Source organism: Vigna unguiculata, chromosome 9, assembly GCF_004118075.2.
Source record: "Vigna unguiculata cultivar IT97K-499-35 chromosome 9, ASM411807v1, whole genome shotgun sequence".
Classification (NCBI taxonomy): domain Eukaryota; kingdom Viridiplantae; phylum Streptophyta; class Magnoliopsida; order Fabales; family Fabaceae; genus Vigna; species Vigna unguiculata.
The window spans coordinates 4,226,556-4,240,296 of NC_040287.1; the positions used below are offsets into that span (position 1 = coordinate 4,226,556).

At 30.0% G+C, this 13,741-nt stretch overlaps 1 non-coding gene across 1 annotated transcript; it reads left to right on the top strand.

The window, feature by feature from the left end:
• Window positions 1-12,670: 12,670 nt before the first annotated feature.
• On the top strand, window positions 12,671-12,743 carry TRNAE-CUC. Its single transcript has one exon. It is a non-coding gene; the product is annotated as a tRNA-Glu (tRNA).
• Window positions 12,744-13,741: the final 998 nt, after the last annotated feature.

Sequence of the window (13,741 nt, forward strand, 5' to 3'; positions counted from 1 at the left end):
TACTAAGCTGGTTTGAAAATTATTTACATAATTTTATGAGGCTGTTGTGCTTTTATAATTTCATACATATCCTGAAAAAAAAGGATTAATGTTTGTTTAGTTTCAGAATGTATAGTTTGGAAAATATATTAAATTCCAGCATTCGTTACGTGTGTATATATATATATATATATATATATATATATATATATATATATATATATATATATATATATATATATATATATATATATATATAAATTTTGAAAAACAAAAAGCGGTGTATTTGTAAGTAAAAGGTAGTGCATAAAGTAGTTTCAAAATCATTTTTATAAAAATTAGTGAGTGGAATTGATATTTACATCATTTTTTTAAAATTTTCGAAAGGATAATTTAAAATATAATATTCATATTTTAAAATACTATTTCAAAATAAAAAGCAAACCTATACAAACACTTCTAAAAGAAAAAATAAATTCATTTTTTCATAGACTAAAACTATTTTATGCATAAACTAATTTGTAAAAGTATATTTATATAACTTTTAAAGTGAAACTTTTATAAATTTAATTTTGATTTAGAAAGAAGTTCGGTATTTTTATTATTTAAGTTTATGTAACATAATTATGGCTGGAACTTTTTGCATCCCATTTTCTTTCTTTCTGCACTCCCCTAAATTTTTAAATGTCCATTCTATCATGTTGAGTTAATAATATAAAGGTATAATTACTAATTTAGTCCCTTAATTTTTTTGGTTTAGTTTAATTTGATTTTTTTGTTGTTGGTTGGTTCAATTTAGTTTCCCAATTATTTAAAAAGGTTCAATTTCATCATCTTCGTTAAGTTGGAATACAAGTCATTGTCAAGTCATAAAATTTTTAATTTTTTTAATTTTTTTTTAATTTTTTTTTAATTTATCATTTGCTACGTGTCACGTAACAGTCGTGTCACGAGTCAATTTATAGTCATAACATGTGATGGTAGCAGTAATAGTTGTTTTCAATTTAGTCATTTATTTAAATGTTTAAAATTTTTTGTTTAATTTAGTAATCCTATTTTTTAAAATGATCAAATTTTGACCTCTCCAATTTAAGACCAACTTAGTAAATAAGCTTAATTACAACTTATATATACAATGTGACAATAATTATTTTAATTTATACATCAAATCATTTCACCAAAATACTCAAATTATTTTAGTTTTAAAAATACTTTTTGGAACATCCATTTTGAAAAAATATTTTTCTTTTCCGGATGGGATGTTTTGAATGGTATTTATGAATTTGAAAATACATTTCAAACTCAAAAATACAAAAAATAAAAAATTCTAAAACATGTCTTCTGAAATTATTTTTAATCCATAAATGACTTTCGGAACACCTATTCCATTTTTTTTTTGTTCTGAATTGGATGTTCCAAAATATAAAAAAATAATCTAGACAAATACTTCGAAAAGTATATCTGAATCCAAAAACATCTGAAACACCTATTGCAAAAATTATTTTTCATACATTTTGAACATTTCAGATTAGATTTTTTGGAAGGCATTGTCTAGATCCAAAAATACCTTCTCAAAAATTCATGGGGACTTCTTCGTGTACTCCTAATCCTTTCTCTTATATTTTCAAAAACTAATTTAATTTTTATTTTGCCATTCTAAGTAAAAAGGTAAAGCGTAAATTTTCTCTCTCCTATATTTAATACACCAGTCCACTCATGCACTTTCAATTTTTAGTTAGATAGTAATTTGACTTCGATACTACCACGTGATACTCATATGAATTAATATTTTATTTAAATAATAATATTTTATTAAAAATAAATAGTGTCAAATAATAGTTATTTAGAAATAATGGTGTCAAGATAACTTTTTTTTTCAATTTGATTTAAGCCTCTTTTTGTTCAGCAACAACTCCTTTTCTCTCCCACATCCATCATTTTCCTTTTCTCTCTTTTCTACCATAGATAAAACATACAAATTGTGGCTGCTGCAATGCAAAGAGAAGAAACAAGATATGGCCAAATGTGAAAAAAAAAGGGCTACTGTTGCAGGGGCTAGGTCAAATTGAATATTGGGGGTGCATGACTGAACTACTGTATTAAATAGAAAAGAGAAAAAAATTACTTTTATTTTTACTGTAGAGGACAAAGAAGAAATTAAAAAACTTTTTGAAACTATAGGAGAAACCATTGGGGATGCAGGGAGAAACCCCAACATTCATTCTTGAAAATATCTAAAATAAGGAGGTGTATTGGGATTTTTATTATATTTCTGGTGAAGGGTATTTTGGGAAGTACAATTTTTATGAGGTTTGGGAAGAAAAACAGGGAGGTGGAGGAAGAAGCACCCCGTAATTATATGTTCAGAAAATTGGGTCCAATACAGATGCTGTTGTCAAAAACCCATGCACTCTTCAAAACTATTCCTAAGGTGATGAGATGTTTTAGGATTATAATTATCGGCTTTTTTCTTCCTGCACCCTTCTAATTTATTGGTGTACGCCATAAGTTTTAAACTAATCTTACTCTTTAAAAGGTAATTTTCAGATTATTTTTTTCAAAATTTTTCTAGAACAAGTTTTTTTAACTTTTGAAAAATGATTTCTTGAATGAAACTTTTAGAATGAAATTTTTGGAATAAGATTTTGCATACAAATTTGGGTTAAATATGTTTTTGGTCCCTCAAGTTTCAGCGAAATTTGAAATTAGTCCCTCATCAAAACTTTTGATCAATTTAGTCCTTCATCTTTCAAAATGCGTGAATTTAGTCCTTTTAACCAAATTTTGTTAAGTTTATCTGACGTTTCAAGCGCATTTCATGATAGTATTTAAGTTAACATTGAAGCAAAAATATGTCAAACAGTGTAAATAATTTAAATACTATCATGAAATACGCTTCAAACATCAGATAAAATTAACAAAATTTGGTTAAAAGGACTAAATTCACGCATTTTGAAAGATGAAGGACTAAATTGGTCAAAAGTTTTGATGAGGGACTAAATCCAAATTTCGCTGAAACTTGAGGGACAAAAACATATTTAACCCTACAAATTTTCATGAAGGGATTTCAAGAAAAGCATAAAATGCATTCCAAAATAAGCTTTTCTGAACGGGATTTCTGAAATACATATATTTTCAAACAAGTTTTCTAGAACACATAAAATACATTTAAGAACAAACGCATTCTGGAAAAATCTTTTTGATACGAGTTTTTTTATTTATTTTTTTTTCCAACGTGTTCTCTTTCTTCTTCTTCCTCTACAGTATTTTTCCTCTATTTTTCTTCTTTTGTCACAAGGTGTGGTGTAGGAAGCAAAAGCATAATTATTTGTCCGTGTAATTGGTAGATGAAAAAATAAGGGTAAACTCTCAACTGTATTAAAAAGGGTTTTATAATAAATTTAAAAGACATGCGTAATATTTTGTTATCTCAGTTTTTTATAATTTAATTTATTTTTCTAAAATAAATATTAAATTATTAATTGATATTAACTTAAAAATATATAAAATATAAACTTAAAATCCACATGTGAACAAATTGGAGTTCAGGTATTTTTTAGATAAAAATAATTTTATCTCCTCGTTACTTCTCATGACTTAGACTTATTTTTACTTGCAAGATTAGACAAAGTTTATCTTCTATCACTCACTAGGATTTATGATAACATTAAACCCGATTTAATCCAAACAAACTCAGTCTTATATAAGTTGAGTAATGGATAACCCATAACCCAAGCCAATATATTTGTGTTATGAACAAATGGAGAAGAATGAAGAATGGGTAACCCACAAAAGACTTCTCAATAATAGAGGAGTCTTTCTTTTCAAGTTCATCGAAGAATATCAAGTCTTGCTTCAAGCTAGGTACAAATCTACATTGTTTAAGCACTTTCTTAGTTTCATCGTGTAGGAGAAACTCAATTGTTTCAACTTTAGTTATCTTACGAGACTTGTTATCGCTAAGGAGAACTAAATCTCCTTCGAGTTTTGTAAGTAAGCTTATGAAAATCTAAATGGTTAGGTGTCATGTGGAATGAACAACTATAATATATTATCCACTCACAATACTACTTAACACCATAAAAACCTCTAATTACTCATACTTGTCTCCGACTAGAGATGTTTCACCAAATGTAGATGTTTTATTAATATTAGACAATCCATGAGATCCAAATGATATGTCAAGATTGTTAGCCTTCTTTTGCCTCTCAAGACCAAACCTTTTGGTATGACATTTCTTCTTGCAACACGTGACATTTAATGTACCTCCATTGTTGGGAGACTTAGACTTTGACCTCTTTCAACCAACTTTGCTATCATTGGTAAACGATCTTTTCCTTGCTACAAGGTCATCTTTAACACTTGGATGCCTTAATGTCAAACTTATCATTTAAATCTTTTGAACTCACCACCATTTGAATCTCTAAAAAAATAGTTCGTATTTTCTATAATAAAGTTTATTTGAAATCAACATGTGTATTATACAACAAAACAAAACAACCACAACACCTAATTCTCATTATCATTTTGAATGTCTATGTTTTCCACGTAAAAAATCAATTTATTCATTCCATCCAAAGTATTCATTAATTGTCTTTCTACTACTTATCTTGCATGAGTATAACATTTACTTTGGACACAAACGATTAAGTAGAGATTTAATCACATAAAAGCTTTTGACCTTCCTTCATAATCCACTTCGAGTTTTCTTATTTGATACTTGCCTCAACACTTTGTCAATAAGGCTAAGAACAATTATAATCCCATCTTTATTCAAGGAGAACTTCAAAAATAACTTATTGAACTAGAAGAACCCATATATTTAATCATCCCAATTCGACTTTTTTACTGTTATAGATCATTTTGAACTTTATTGACCTTAATAAATCCTTAGAAATTTTTCTTCCCAAACCGGCCCCTTTCATTGTTCAAGCACAATTTATTTTTGTGAAAAATTAAATTTTCATAATATTTTTCTAATTTTTCAAGTTGTTTATTGCTAGAATCCTACTTGTCGAGGTACAAATTCTTAACAACATTTTTCTTTTCTAGTTTTATAGATTTTGTACATTTATATCTATAAATTAATCGAGAATAAAAAATTATCATAATAAAACATTGTATTTATGGTTGTTTTTTGTAAAATTAATTTTGATAAATGTATATTTATTTGGTTAAAATAATTTATGTAATATTTTGTGTGTGTAATAAGTACAAAAATAAAATTAAATTGAAAAGAAATTTAATGTAAAGTTAAAAATTAGTAATATGAATGTAAAATATTTAGATTTATTTATAAAAAAATCATTTAAAGAAAATATTACAAAAGTATAGAATATTATTTTACATTTTTATTTACAAAAAATATAGGAATTTAAAATATAACAGAATTTTATAAAAACTTAAAATAAAAAGGGTGTAAAATTTAAAATTTAAAATTTAAATTAAATAATTATTTGTTGAAGTTATTAGTTATTTAAATTAAAGTTAATAATTATAGAAAATAGATTAGTTAGTACTAAAAATTTTAGTTTTGAAAAAAAGTCAGTAATAGATGTCTAGTGAACAAAAATTAAAGAATAAGATGAAGAAAATTGTTTTGAATTAAATTTGGAAAATGTTTATTTATGTAGTTAAAATTTTATTTTGTTTTTTCAACTTATTACACAAAAAATAATTATTACATAAATTATTTTAACCAAACAAATATACATTTATCAAAATAAATTTTATAAAAAACAACTATAATTACAATATTTTATTATGATAATTTTTCTATTATCATAATTATAATATATTTAAATTATCTTATTTATTATAATCACAGTTTAAACTATTTATCCTCAATTAATTTGTAAATATTAAATTAAATATATTTTAAAATTTTATTCATACTTATAGATTTTTAATAAAGTAATTTATAATAAATATATATATAAATATATAAAATTAAAAAAATTATTGCTAAAAATTCGTTTCTCATAAAACATAATTTCAGCCTCAAATGATTTGCAAAACTAAAAAAAAAATAATAGAATTTACTTCTTCGCGAAAAGAAATTATACTTCTATAGTAAAAATATTTAATTTAGAAAAAAAAAATCAGATTATCCACTGAGGTCTAATTTAGTATAATAGCCATTTCAACAATTGGAATCTTATATAAATTTATGGAATGTTCGATTAAAGTAATTTTCTAAATCAAGTAATTCTTAAAAACTTTCCATAATCATCTATCCAGGATATGAAATGTAATTTTTAAACCTCCCAATTAATTGATTTGGAATGTATTTCCAAAAAGACTATGCCAATAATTCAATTTGGAGTCTCTTACCACTAATTCATAAATGTAAACCCAAAGAAAATAAAACTTACCTTTTGCAGGATGATAAGGTACTGTGGATGCAGTGACAGTAGTATGGAGAGATACTGAGGAGTAAGGAAAAAATTATTAAAATTTAGTATTTTATTTGCAAAACTCATCGAAAATACTGATATTACACTAATTTTAAAGGATCGAGATAAATTAAAGAGTTCAACATACAAAACAAAATTTTACATACCACATATTTCTCATAAATCAAAGACAAACATCCCAAATAATGATAGATTCAATAAATCAAACATTACATGTCACAATCAATAATAATTCATAATTCATGCTTTGAGCCACACCAATTATATATTCTCTGACGTCCAAATTAAATAGATAAAATCAATTTAAATAAAATGTCATATACAAAAATATCTAAAGAGTGCGAAAATTTGAAATATGACGTACACAGTACACCAACATATTCATAACAAAAAGAAAAGACTCCACATGACCTAAACGAAGTACAGAATCTCGTCAAAGGCGAGAGAAACTATTACTACTAAGCTCCAAAAGTTGAGGCCCCCAAAGTGAGCCGAATAGTCGTCCAAGATTCATCAAACCACAACATCTCTATTATTATTAATACTACCAGAAGTTCTCACATTTGCTCACATTAATAAAATCGATGATCATCGCAAGGGAGGAAACCACACACAATCATACAAACAAGCAAAGGGTAAGCTAGTGAAAAAAATCCTCATATCATACACTCAACATATGATTTCATATTCAAGCATAAGTAACAAACATCCACATATGAGGTATCAAACCATATAAGACACCAAGACTTGACTATCCGGATACGCTTAATGAGACATCACCACGAGACAGTGGAATTATGTCTTAGCAGTGAGGCGTCATCACGAGGCCTTCGCGGAATTACACCCTTACAAGGGGCACCACCACGTGGCCTTCGTGGAATTACGTCATGGCCCTAAGGCACCACCACGTTACCCTCGTGGAATTACGTCCTGATCTCGAGGCACGGCACCGTGAACTCTCACCTTGAGGTTCATAAAATTAGGTCCAATAGCTGAGGCACCACCGTGAACTCCCCTAGAAGGGCCCACAAAATTATGTCCATATGATGAGGCATCACCACAAGCCCCACTACAAGGGTTATGGGATTACGTCCTACACAAACCTTACTTATACATTATCAACCAATCATGAAGTTCCTATGCATACCATTAACATGTCATTTAGTATACATGACCAACCATCAATCATATATCATGTCAAGCTCATCACCAATTCATTAGCTCCCACCTATAACATACATAACACATGCATATTCATCCCCTTTATATAATAAATCAATGAACCAGCCAATCAAACAACCAACAACATTCATGAAACAAAGTATAGCAAAACCCAAGCTAGGTCTCGCTCAAGCTGGGAGTCCTCGCTCAGGCGAGAGGAGTACTCTCGCTTAAGCTGCAGACTCTCGCTTAGGCGAGACTGCGACAGTGACTCTGGGCAATTTCGCGGATTCTCGCTTAGGCGAGGCTGTCTCGCTTGAGCGATTCAGTCCGTCGCTCAAAATGCAGCCCCTCGCTTGGGCGAAGGTTCGAGCAGAAAAGTTTGGGTGAGTTTCTGCTATTCTCGCCTAGGTGAGATGAGCTCGCTTGGGCAAAAATATCAGCTTTCGCCCTGTTCACACATACATGGTAGCACACCCAACCAATACATTATTCAATCCATTCCCATGCGAACCCAAACAGTGTACAAACATACAACTCATGAAACAGGAGTAAGACAAGCAACAAAGTACTAAAAGAACAGAAAACGCTAGCTTCCCTTACCTTGAGTGGGGAGCACAGAAGTTCACTGAGAAGAGGGGAAATACGACGACTCGAACCAGTTCAATAAAACTGGAAAACAGATGTATTACTAAGCATACTATTTTAGATTCGACTTAAATAGAGACTAAGGCACTGGAATGGAAAGGGAAGGGCAAGGTCTAAGTTCAACTCACCCGGATGAGACCTTAGAGTGAAACAGCGGTTGCTCAGAGGATGCCCTAGCAGAGCTCTACATTCAGCTACAAGGGGGTAGGGGAACAATCTTCTCTGAAAATGTTAGCTAATATCTTGGGCTGATTATTCTTATCATTGATTGCTGATATATTAGGCAATTATGTGATTATGGGATTGGCCACGAATCATGTAATCTATTTATGGAGTCAATATTCTTATGCAGATTTGTAGGTAGGAATTAATGAAAATATATTCATACATCTGTATATATACCAGTTTGAGATACATGAATAAACAAGGTGATATTTCCACATATTCTGTTATGGTATCAGAGCTATAACAAAACAAACCTAAAGGTTTTGTTGTCTGTCATCATGGCAGAAGCAGGCAGCAACCAAAGCGCTGGAAGTTCCGTAAGAAGAACGATTTCTCCTTACGATATCACCTCCAATGACAATCCAGGAATTCTCATAACTCAGGTACAACTGAGGGGAGAAAACTATGATGAATGGGCTCGATTTGTCAAAACAGCGTTGCGAGCACGAAAGAAATTTGGCTTTGTTGATGGAACAATCAGCCAACCTACAATAGAGTCCGGTGACCTTGAAGATTGGTGGACTACTAACTCCTTGTTGGTCTCTTGGATCATGAACACGATTGAACCTTCGTTGCAAACGAGTATTTCGCATATGGAGGTGGTACAAGATATTTGGCAGGATATTCGAGAGCGTTTCTCTATAGTGAACGGACCACGAATCCAACAACTCAAAGCTGAACTTGTTGAATGCAAATAGAGAGGTATGACCATTATTTCCTATTATGGCAAACTGAAAAAGTTGTGGGAAAAACTGGGTAACTATGAAACCATACCCATTTGTAAGTGTGGGCTTTGCAAATGTAATCTCAGTTCCGAAATGGAAAAGAAGCGTGAAGAAGAAAAGGTACATCAATTTCTCATGGGATTGGACGATATGGCCTACGGAACGGTTTGATCCAATCTTCTTGCACAAGATCCACTGCCTCCTTTGAATAAAATATTCGATATTAGTGCAGGAAGAACGGGTGCGTGCTATCTCTCACAACAAGGAGGAATGTGGAGATGTGTTGGCTTATGCAGTGCAGGCAGGAATTCGAAATTCAACAAAGGATAAAAATGTTTCATCCACTCATTGTCATCGCTCTGGACATTACTCAAATAGTTGTTTCCAGATCATAGGCTATCCGAATTGGTGGGGAGAGTGCCCTCGTGGAATAGGAAAGGGAATTGGACGCGAAAAAAGCACACAACTTGGCAAAGGACGTGGAATTGTCAAGGCTCATGCGGCGCAAGCAAATTCATCTACTGGGATTCTAGATTATGGTCCATCTGATGTCAAAGGTATAACTACTGCGCAATGGGACACATTGGTGAGTCTCTTGAACAATATCAAAGTAGGAGCAACTGACAAACTGAGTGGTAAGTGCACTTCTTTACCATGGATTCTTGATACAGGAGCCTCGCATCATATGACTGGCACATTAGCGTGCCTTACTAATATTAAGGATATTATGGGGTGTTCAGTGGGTCTTCCTAATGGTCAACACACCACAACTACAAAGGAAGACAATGTGTTACTTAGTGACACTCTAACATTGACTAATGTTCTTTATGTGCCATCCTTAAATTGCAATCTTGTTTCAGTATCTCAATTGGTTAATGAATCAAATCGAGTTATTGCCTTTAGTGATAAATTCTGTGTTATTCAGGACCACACTACGAGGACGCTGATTGGAATGGGTGAACAGCGAGAGGGGTTATATTATCTTGGTAAAATGGTCACAGCAACAGCTATGTAGACATCATCAACATCAATTTCGCATGAAGTGTGGCATAAAAGGCTAGGACACCTTTCCAATAAAGTTATTGATATGATGTTTAATAGTGATTCTGATAGAATAAATAAATCATACAACCAAGTGTGTGATATTTGTCTTTGTGCAAAACATCCATGGGAAAGCTTTCCCATTAGTAAAACCAAAACATTTGACATTTTCCAGTTAATTCATTGTGACTTATGGGGACCCTACCGAACTCCAACTTTTTGTGGTGCTAGATATTTTTGGTAATAATGATCTTGTTATCTCTGGTAATAATGACGACGCTATTGTGTCTTTTAAAGAATACTTGAGTCATTGTTTTCACATGAAGGATTTGGGAACCTTAAAGTATTTTTTAGGTATTGAAGTGGCTCGAAGTCCTACTGGTATTTTCTTGTGCCAACGAAAATACACTCTTGATATTATTACAGAAGCTGGTCTTTTGGGTGCCAAGCCCGCTAGCTCTCCCCTTGATCCAAATCATCATCTTCCTTTGGTCACCGGGATTCCTCTATCTGATTCAACTCAATACCAGAGACTCGTTGGGCGTTTGATCTATCTTTCTGTGACTCGGCCTGATATTTCTTACAGTGTCCATATGCTCGCCCAATTTATACAAACTCGTGTTCAAGAACATTGGGATGCTGCTCTTCGAGTGGTTCGTTATCTAAAGGGTACTCCCAGTCAAGGGATCATACTCCGCGTAGATTGTGATCTTCAACTCTACGGTTGGTGTGATGCAGATTGGGCTACATGCCCCCTCACACGACGTTCTCTTACGGGTTGGATTGTTTTTCTTGGAAATTCCCCCATTTCTTGGAAAACTAAAAAGCAACACACTGTTTCCCGCTCTTCTGCTGAAGCTGAATATCGCTCAATGGCCACCACCATGTGTGAACTTAAGTGGTTAAAAGGTCTTTTACACTCTTTAGGAATTGGTCACCTTCGTCCTATGTTGCTTTATTGTGATAGTCAAGTCGCACTGCATATTGCTGCCAATCCAGTCTTTCATGAGCGTACCAAACACATAGATATTGATTGTCATTTCATCCGCGATGCAATTTTGAATGGTACTATTACCACTCGTTATGTTAACACATCTAGCCAACTTGCTGATATTTTCACCAAAGCTCTTGGAAAACGACAGATTGATTTTTTTCTTCCCAAGTTGGGCATTCAAAATTTGCATGCACCAACTTGAGGGAGGGTGTTAGCTAATATCTTGGGCTGATTATTCTTATCATTGATTGCTGATATATTAGGCAATTATGTGATTATGAGATTGGCCACGAATCATGTAATCTATTTATGGAGTCAATATTCTTATGCAGATTTGTAGGTAGGAATTAATGAAAATATATTCATACATCTGTATATATACCAATTTGAGATACATGAATAAACAAGGTGATATTTCCACATATTCTGTTAGAAAATTAGCAGAAATGAGGTGTTAGGGTTGGTTTAGGTGGTTTTGGACACCTCTTGGGCTGGCCTTAGGCCCAACAGATTGGGCAGTCCCTTAGTTATTAGGACAGAAAATAAATGGACTTTACATTCTCAATAGTTCTAACTCCATAAAATATTCTATTTACACATAAAAATATCACAAAAATAATCAAACATATCATTATGATCACCGATAAAAAGAAACTCATACTAATATTTAAAGAGAAAATATAAACAAGAAAAACTCTTAACACAACAAGAACATATTAGTCACACAAAAAGGAAAAACAAAGACTTAATTGATCGAAGAAATTGATTGATTCAAATTGAAGAGCTTTCATGGATAGAGTCTCATATCTTCAAAAATAAATGGTGAGAACTCCCAAAGAAAGACATAAATCTCTATAAAGATGAGTTTTAAAGAAATGATGTATTTTAAAGTAATGAAATTTATTTATTAAATTTTTTATTTATATAAATATTTTTAATATTAAAATAATCGAGTCTCATTATTTTTAAATTACTATCATATTTAAAATACCATATTTTAGGTTCACACATTTTTAATTTATTTAATTTAGTTTAAATTTTAGTTTAGTTCTTAAATTTAAAATTAATTTTATGTCTGTATAATTGAAAAAAGAGAATGTTTAGTCCCAAAAAATTAAGATATATTTTAGTCGTCCAAAAATTTAAAAGTGATATTCTAGTCCACTTAAATTTAAATATTATTTTTAGTCCTACAATTTAAGAATAAGTCATTCAGTTCATAAAGTTGTTTTTACAAAATTTACATTCTAAATTTAGAAAAGAAGATAACATGAACAGTTCACAAATTCCTTAATAATTGTATATTTGAGAAGAAGAGAATGATGTAATTAAATAAAATAAATATAGAATAAAAGTAGATATTAAAATTTTATTTTGGCTGATTAGTTTGGGAGGATAACTATTAACATATACATTGATTTATTATTTTGCATCTGAAATCTTAAGTCAAATTAAAACGTATAACAATAAAAAATCAGCAATCCGTTGTAGTCTAGTTGGTTAGGATATTTGGCTCTCACCCGAAAGACCCGGGTTCAAGTCCCGGCAACGGAATCATCTTCACAATTTTGGAAATTAATTTTTCGAATTTTGTTGTAAGTTCTTTTTATAATAAAATTATATTTATGGTTTTAACTTTACTTTATTTTATATTTATAAATAAATTAAATGGTCATAAAATAAAAATTACTGGAAAAATATGCTATCTTGTTCTTGTTTTGTAAAAGAACTTCGTGAATTTTATTGTAACTTTTTTTATAACAAATTATTAAGGAGAGAAAAATATTATATTTATGGTATTAACTTTATTTTATTTTATATTTATAAATAAATTAAATGTTCAAATTTTTTTTGTAAACTTTTTTATAAAAAATTTATTAAACAGATAAAAATATTATATTTATAATTTTAACTTCACTTGATTTTATATTTATAAATTAATTAAATGGTCATAAAATGCAAATTACTGAAAAAATAGCCTATCTTGTTTTTGTTTTCTAAATGAACTTTGCGAATTTTATTGTACATTTTTTTATAACAAACTATTAAACAGACAAAAATATTATATTTATGGTTTAAAATTTATTTTAATTTATTTTATATTTACAAATAAATTAAATGGTCTCATAATACAAATGGAAAAAGATGCTATCTTGTTTTTTTTAAATGAACTTCACGAATTTTATTGTAAATTTTTTATAACAAATTATTAAACAGAGAAAAATATTATATTTATGGTTTTAAATTTATTTTATTTCATATTTATAAATAAATTAAATGATCTTAAAATAAAAATTACTAGAAAAATATGCTATATTGTTTTGATATAAATAAATTGTAAGTACAAATTCAAGCAAATTATAAAATAATATATGTTTATTAATTATTCTATTATTATAAAATAATAAAGAAAAATAAATAGTGAAAATAAACTGTTCATCAACTTAAAATAACCATTATATTTAAAATGGTCATATACATCACTGTCTGTAACAAAATTACTTTTTTCCTTTTCTTACTATTTAATGGTAATCTCTCTCAACAGATTGTTT